Source organism: Papaver somniferum, chromosome 10 (assembly GCF_003573695.1).
Source record: "Papaver somniferum cultivar HN1 chromosome 10, ASM357369v1, whole genome shotgun sequence".
Taxonomy (NCBI): Eukaryota; Viridiplantae; Streptophyta; class Magnoliopsida; order Ranunculales; family Papaveraceae; genus Papaver; species Papaver somniferum.
Genome location: NC_039367.1, coordinates 126,972,196 through 126,980,550, shown reverse-complemented (window position 1 = coordinate 126,980,550; position 8,355 = coordinate 126,972,196). Strand labels below are relative to the sequence as shown.

General features: G+C 39.5%; 1 pseudogene; it reads right to left on the bottom strand.

Moving 5' to 3' along the window:
* Nucleotides 1-7,779: 7,779 nt before the first annotated feature.
* LOC113319798 lies at nucleotides 7,780-7,879 on the bottom strand (annotated as a pseudogene).
* Nucleotides 7,880-8,355: the final 476 nt, after the last annotated feature.

Genomic DNA, 8,355 nt, shown 5'->3' with positions numbered 1-8,355 from the left:
ATATGCATGTGTAACTAGTGGATACACATGTCATATGCGTGTGTAACTTCTTATTACACATGCCATGTATAACTTTGGGATACACATGCCATGTGTAACTTTGGGATACACATGCCATATGCATGTGTAACTTCTAGTTACACACTTTTGAATACATAATAATTTTTATGCATGTGTAACTTCCGGATACACTTGCAATATGCATGTGGTCGGAGGTGGTGGTGGTGGTGGTCGGTGGCGGGGGTCGGAGGCAGTGGTGGTCAGAGGTGGTTGGTGGCGGTGGTGGTCGGAGGTAATTGGTGGTGGTAGGAGGCGGTGGTGGTCGTAGGTGGTTGGTGACGGTGGTTGTCGGAGGTGGTTGGCGGTGGCTGTGGTGGTCGGAGGTGGTGGGAATATCATCAAACTATATTTTAACAATTTTGGGCCTAAATTTAAATTTTATTTAATAACTCGGGGCCTAGATTTAAAAGGGTATGAATGTCCTTTAATAATTCGGGGTCTAGATTTAAACTTTTTTTAATTAAGGGCCTCATATTATGGTTTATCCATGGGTCGGGCCTGAGCCTAATTTTCCCTTCTGGCAATGCAATGTAGTTGGACCCTCATGTCGATCCGAACGAATCGGCCTTTCCACGGAGGTAAATCTTTGCCTGCTAGGCAAGAGGATAGCAAGTTACACAAATTTATTTTTTTTATTATTATTTTTTTTATTTTATTTTTATTTTTTCTATAAAAGAGGGCCGCCAATGCATTTATTAAAAGAAAAACAAAAGTGTAATTACAAAGATTTGGCTGGGAGTCGGGCAACAAGCTGCGCCCCAACACCTTTCTGAATAATAATACCTAGCCGATGAAAAAGAGTACTGCCTAAATGGTTGTTAACATCATGATCCGCCATGCATTTATTTTTATTATTTTTTTTATTATTTTTTTCCAACTGGGAGTTCGATTGCATTATTATTATTATTTTATGTAATATTATTAATACGATCAAAAGAATCAAATACAAGGTACAAAATCGATGGAGGGAAACCTAGCAACAAGTTGGTCCCCTACACCTTTTTGAATAGCCATTCCCAAACTATGAAATAAAAGTAACCGGTATCACAATTAGCATTGTTGTTAGCAATACAATTCTTTAATCTATTCACGAAAGCCACCAAATCATCACCTAGTTCTCCTAAGGTAGTGAATGTTAAAACTCCAAAACAATAACCATGAGTTTCACAAGAGGCTAAATACTTATTTCGCTTGCGTAAAACTGCTTTAGCAATTGCTTGACCCGGGATGAAGGTGTGAATGTCACAAACTGCTAAATACTTATATTATCATTATTATTAAAAGCAAACAAATTCAAAGTTTACAAAGAGTTTGTTGGTAGCCTCGCAACAAGTTGGGCACCAACACCTTTTTGAATAATAATACCTAATCTATGAAAAAGGAAACCTCCTATCTTGCAATTCGCATCCTGACTGGCAAGGCAGTTCTTCAATCGCTTCAAGAATGTGCATGTATCATCACTTAGCTCTCCTAGGGTTGTGAATGCTAAAACTCAAAACTCGTAGCTATGAGATAAGCACTTGTCAAGGTACTTAGTACGTTTGCGGGTAACAACCATATCAATAACATGTCCAGGGGTGAAATGCGTTGTACGATTACTTGTAAAGGGTGATACACCGGTGACATCAAAGCAAACATCACAACCATTTATCCAGTTGTAAACAAGTAAATCTGTCGGCTTCATGGTATTGGCATTATCCGAAAAAAGCGGTAGGTGCTTCCTTACGAGCCGCGACACTAGCTTTGTAACAAAAGTCCACGAAGGTATCACGTGCTAAAGCATGACGAAATTTAACACCGGCATCTTTAGCACAATGTAGTGTGTGATCCCCATAAATATCCATGTGAATACCAATATTTTGCAGAGCACGTGTCGCGATCTTAGTGGCCACGTACAAGATTAACTGTGTAGCCCTCGCTATACAAAGAAGCCTGAGTAACAAAGGATACCTTCGCAGATCTACTTTATCCCGTCCCAAGAAAGGATGCCTCGGCGGTTGAGATGAGAAGAGTAAAATCCTAGTCTACAAGGAGGCAGCTGGCGAAGGGACAAAGGTAGATGAGATATCTAATCGGCATTAAATGCACAAATCTCTTATCTACGTGCATAATCAGATCACGTGGAGAGAGACTATGTGGCAGAACCCGATTGGCAGAAGCTGGCGGTGAACGAAGGTACAACCTATACTAAGGTTGGGGAGTTCCCGAAGGAACGTGGGTCAGCTGAGATGGCAAGGTTCGACTGGACAAGGCAAGCGGCGAACGAAGGTACCATTTGTACGAAAGGTATATCAACAGGAGATGGACCCAAAGGAAGCAAAAATATACCTAGAGCAGAAGAGGCTATAAATTCCAAGCCTCACCAACAAACTAAAGGCATTCAATATCTATAGAGAAGATCTAGTCTTAAGCTTATACCTCTTTAATGTTTAGAACTTAATTATTATTCAACTTGAGTTCTCTCTATTACTTTGGGAAGCATTTAATATCTTTGTAACCACCATACTTAATACAAAACAATCACTCATTACCTCGTGGACGTAGACGAAAGTCGAAGCACGTAATCTTTTGTGTCTCTTGATAACTTAAAAGCTCTTACATTATATTTGTGTTATTTGTTATTATTGTGATCTTGAATACCTTTTATTACTTAGCATTATCAGTTCAACGGAGGTATCAATACTACGTAGTATATGATTCTCTGAGCTGTATACATTACGTAGACTACGGGAAAACGAGTAGTCACAGTTTGGCGCCCACCATGTTTTGCTCACAAGCTTGAGTTTAGACATAGTTTTATCTTTAACTTATGTATCTTTTGAAACGAAGGGATCTGTGTTCCAAAACGATGAATCCCACTTTCTAGTGATTTGTTCATCTGTTATTGGTGTATGTTATTTGAGTTAATAGCCTCTAAAGACGTACCTTGTTACAGATCTACAAAATTTTTCACAAAAACGTACTCACAAAACGTTAAAATCTTTGTTTTATACTAAAAAAACCTTTTCTAACAAAGCATCTTTTAGATCTGAGAACCTTTGATTGACAGAGGAATCTCAGTGAAGATTTTAAGGAAGAAAGATCTGCTCAAGCATTTAATAACGTTGTTTTTTGTGAAGATCTGACACCCCTTTTTAATTGGTTTTCAACGTTTAAGGTTGTTATTTCCAAGGGTGTCATAAGAATTTAATACCTGTCTTTCAAAGACATTATTTCAGTCCTTTTTCTGAAAAAAGATGCTCAGTCGTCTTCTGTGTCAGAGCATTAATTGATACATTTAATGGAGGCACCCAAGCAGCAGATTTTGTCAACTTTCTGTGACCGCAGGATAGCAAAAGCCGAAGGCTTGCAGAAACCAAATGATGTACCAACAAGCTCACGACCAGCACTTACCAAAGGGATATCTCAAAAGCCGTCTCAAGCGAATCAAAGAACCGAAGAAGAGGACGGAAAAAGCGAAATAGCAAGAAGAACGATTGCTAATAAATCACATGTTCCTGCTGAAGGGATGGGGCAAACATCGGGAGATCAACCGCTTTACGGCATGCCGTTACCAGAGCATCCCACCACTACACAGCCACCTGCGGCCAACGCAGGGTTACCCAGAACCTTAGTTCCGACGGGATGGGGGGTGGGAAACCTAAATCCAATCCAGATAGATCCAGGCGCACCAGTTATAGAAGAAGGGGCGGATAACTCTGAGGATCCGGCTGACAACACTCCTCAGGGTGGTGGAATCCACAAAGAAGACCAAATGGCGCCACAAATAGCAGCCTTGCTACTCCGTAAAAAGGAGCATGAGGATGCAAGGCATGAGATGGCCCAAGAGAACCAGAACCTCAAAGGTATGCTGGACATACAGATCGAAGGATCCCAAGATCACCCTTCACCAAAGAGGCCTGAAAACGGAGCTATCTCAGGAAGACGCAGGGTGGATCTCAACCCACCAAAGTCCAATCAACCTAGGGGATCCAGGAGAGCGCACCACGATCCAGAAGAGACGGATTCAACATACAAGCCCTCTCAATCCTACTACGACGAAACATTTTCCAAAAACGCTCACAATGTGAACATGGTTATGAGAAGATGGAGAAAATGCGGAAGGAAATACAAGGAATAAAAAATGGCCACGCAGGTGCAAGGTTAGAAGAAGTGCTTCAATAGGAAACCACATCCTCATTGTCTTTTCGTATTTTGAGGGAACCCATCCCTCCGAAATGCCCGATACCTACGTTCCAAGCATACAACGATACCTCAGATCCCGCAGCCCACCTACGGTATTACACTCGTGTCCTTGCCCATTGGGAAAGAGATGAGGTAGTACTTTGTAGGTACTTCCCTGCAAGCTTAAAGGGATCCGCACTAACCTGGTATGACAATTTACCAGCAAACTCATGATAGACACATTTTTGTGTCTAATTTGTCTCGATTCTATAATTGATAGTGCTCATTTTTGTACTTATTACGGTGTTTTATGTGTGTTAGGTATTTTTGGCCAATAATCATTTTTGGAAAAACCGGCTCGAAAAGTTGGTAAAAGCGCCCGGAGGACACATGCTATTTGGACTCTCACTATGGATAAGGGGTACCCAAATTACTAAGGGGCACCCTCAGGACACCCTCAAGACAGCTTCTATTCGCACCCCTGCTCTGGATAGGGGGCTCCTCTTCTTCACAATTCAAATGAAGCTTTTTGGCGGGAAGCTATTGCAGCAGCGAAGCAGATCTGGAGATCGAATTTTGAGCGATTTAGAAGGAGATTCAATGGTTATTTTCGTTGGAATGGACCTGTGATAGCATAACAGGGTCGCTGTGATTGATTGGACCCAACCAATTGGGCTAGATAGGCCGGGAGAAGCGAATATAGGAGGTTAAGTTTATCGGAGCTGTTATCGTCTTTTGGGTGAGATTATGTCGGAGTTTGACGTGGAGATGGATTGGGATTATCTTGATTCATCGAAACAGGGTTGGTAATCCCTTTAGATTCGAAAATAGAGGAGGAAATCATCGAGTTGGCTAAAATAGGGAGTTCCGTGTATTCTCGGATATTTTGGTTTATGTATGGAAGTACCAGAGGATTTTACGTTATGAATTGAGTCCTTATTCAGTCTACAGGGACTACTTGAGAGTTTGGAAAACCAAGTTGACGCGTAGATAATCTTGGAAGGGAAAGAAATCCCGAGACTTGAGGTGGAGAAAAAGATAAGAATAACCGAGGATTTCTTGAGATTCAATCGACCTGTGGGCTATAAAAGGAGTTCGGATAGGTCATAGAAGGGTTACGCATACTTTGGAGAAGTTTAGAAACAGAATAGAGCTAAGAAAAATTTACAGAGAAGAATATCCGAGTTGCATTCGAGAGGAAGAAGAAGAACAGAGAACCGTCACCTTTTCTTTCAAACTGTAACAATTTGCCAACAACTATTACTGTTAGGATTTCTTTGTAACACTGCTTTCTGTAACAGTGGGTTCTGTAACAATTAAATCTTCTACAAACACGCTGCTTCATACCTTCTTCTCTATTCAATCAACTTTTGAGCAACAAACATGTATTTTGAGCAAGTGATTAATATGAGGAGCTAAACCCCATTGCTGAAGCGATAGAGGAAGCTATTTTTCCAACAAGAAGTGGTATATTCTATTTCATCTATTTATTGCAATTATGATTATGATTATTTTCCTTGAGCTATAATTGAATATGATTTTTACTTGAGTGATTGTGATCTATTTTGATGAAGTATGCTTAGTTTATATACTTTTGATGCTTCATACTTGATATTTACAATTATTGCTTTTGAAAATCTACTTGTTGCAATGTTTTAGAATCAAATTGAATGAGAAAATTGCATAAATATAAAGATTGGATTAAATCACTTTGAACTTGAAAAAATAGTGGAATCTTAGCCTCAGTTGTCTTTTAATATTGATATCAACTTTGTCAGTGCTTGCTATAATTATTAGTGAGTTTTTTATTTTAGTTTTAGAATTTAAGTCTATATTTTATCCTTCGCAAGTCTGAGAATCGAACCACTTTTACCACTATCTATAAACCACATCAATTTTTGGTGCCGCCGACGCGGATTTGTGTTTAGGTTAGGGTTTTAGATTTATTTTAGGTTTTGTTTTTGTTTTTGTTTTTAGTTTTATTATTTTTGTTCTTTTTTACGTTTTTGGGTATTTATCTTTTGTCTACAGGTTTTGGATCATAAAGAAAATTGAGCCAAGGAGTTTGGTGATTTCGTAAAGACTGGATCTTAAAGCATAAAGACTTGGAGCGAAAGATTAAAGCGAAAAGAACGGAAAAGAAGATAGTTTCTTTTAGTTATTTTATTTCTTAGGGTTTTGTTTATTTTTCCTTATTAAAAAAAAACTGTATTTGGTTTTATTATTTTTGTAATTTTTTCTTTTCTTTTTGGACACTTTGGACTTTAAACTTTGGGAGATTATTTTTAAACCCTACGGAAGGGTAGTTTAAATATAAACTATGTGCAGAGAAGGAAGGCGATTACGATATCGCCTCGGCCCCTCGGGTTCGTACATGACATAGGAATTTTGGCCCGAGTCGACTTCAGAGGTTCTTCGCCCGTCTGGAACGGGAGGTAAGATTCTAAACACCTGCGAATCTCCTGTCAGCGGGTTTACTGTATTCCTTCGGTTGCATATATGCTGAGGACTTGAAAACGGCTGTTAATTTCCTAGTAAAGGGAAAGGACTGACCATACAAGATAAGGGTTCGGATTTCATCACCGTTCTCTTCTTGCCCGCCCTAGGAAAACGAAACCAAACGCGAACCTAAGCCTAAAATTTTGACTAGAAAGAGACCTATAGGGTAACGAGCTTAATAGGAAAGTCGTTCGAAAAATATTGGTTACTCTTTTGAGCATACTTCGAAGTTCATGATGGTTTCTGTGAGTTGAATGCGTGACTGCGTCGCCTTGTAATACCGGTGAGGCCTTGGGTATCAAAGCTCCGCCGAGCTTCCCTCGCCTCTATTCAACTTACTTTGACTCGGATTGATTCCAGAGGGGTTTGCTCCGATTGTAACGAGTTCCTTTTCGAAAGAATAGAAGCTGGTCTAGAAACAATCTAAGTGGAGCCATCATGCTTTTTGTTTCCTAGAAATCAATAGGTTTGATTTGGTTGAGTCAGCCTTGTTTTGTGATTGTATAGAATTCCCCACCTTATTCTTTTGCATGCCTGAACGTAAAAGAGACGCCCTAGGTAGATTTGTTAAAGAGAAACCTAGTAGTTCTAAGCGTCTCGATTACCTCAATTTAGAAAGCCCGATTCTTGAAGATTCCGTTTTTGAACGTCCGTTTGAGGAGAAAATCCCTGATATTCCAATAGTGCCAGAAATGGAAAATTTGAAAGCTTTTTTGAACCCTACTAGGACTACTCATCCCTCGTGTATCAGGTTATCTGAAACTGAAGCAAATTATGAACTTAAGCCTGGAACCTTACAGTTTCTCCCAATATTTTTAGGGAAAGAAAATGAAAACCCCTATTTCCATGTTAGGGACTTTGAGGAAATTTGTAGTACCCTAAAAATAAGAAACCTTGATGATGATGCTTTGAAACTCAGGTTATTCCCCTTTTCCTTGAAAGATAAAGCTAAATCGTGGCTATATAATTTGGCTTCTGGATCAATTGAAACATATGAACAACTTACATCTGCCTTTTTGAACAAGTTTTTCCCTAGTCACAAAACATCGTCTATTAGGACGCAAATCTGCACATTTTCTCAACAGGAGGGAGAATCCTTGTATAGGTATTTGGAAAGGTTCAATGATCTATTAGCCCGATGTCCTCATCATGGTTTAGAAAAGGTTAGGTTAGTTCAGATCCTTTATGAGGGTTTAGATTATCCCACTACAACCACAGTAGAATTTATGTGTACAGGTGGGTTCGAAAACCAAACAGTTGATGATGCGATGACATATTTGCATGAAATCGCCGAAAAGACCCAACAATGGGAAAGTAATAGAGGACCCAGAAAACAATTCTTCTAGGTATAGGAAACATTAATAGGGTAGAAGGAAACTTTGAATCAGATGCCAAAATTGCTGCTATAGCGAAAAGGTTAGAAGCTTTAGAAGTGGGTCACACTAGTGGTAGATTAGAGCCTTTTTGGGAAGGCCAGAATAATGAAGAGCAAGCCAATGCTCTCTATAATAACATTAGATTCGATAACCTTCAGAAGTTTGACCAATATTCAGAAACCTATAATCCTGGTTGGAGAAACCATCCGAATCATTCGTGGTCTAAGGGCCAGAGTCAAGGTCAGTTTTTAGTAAT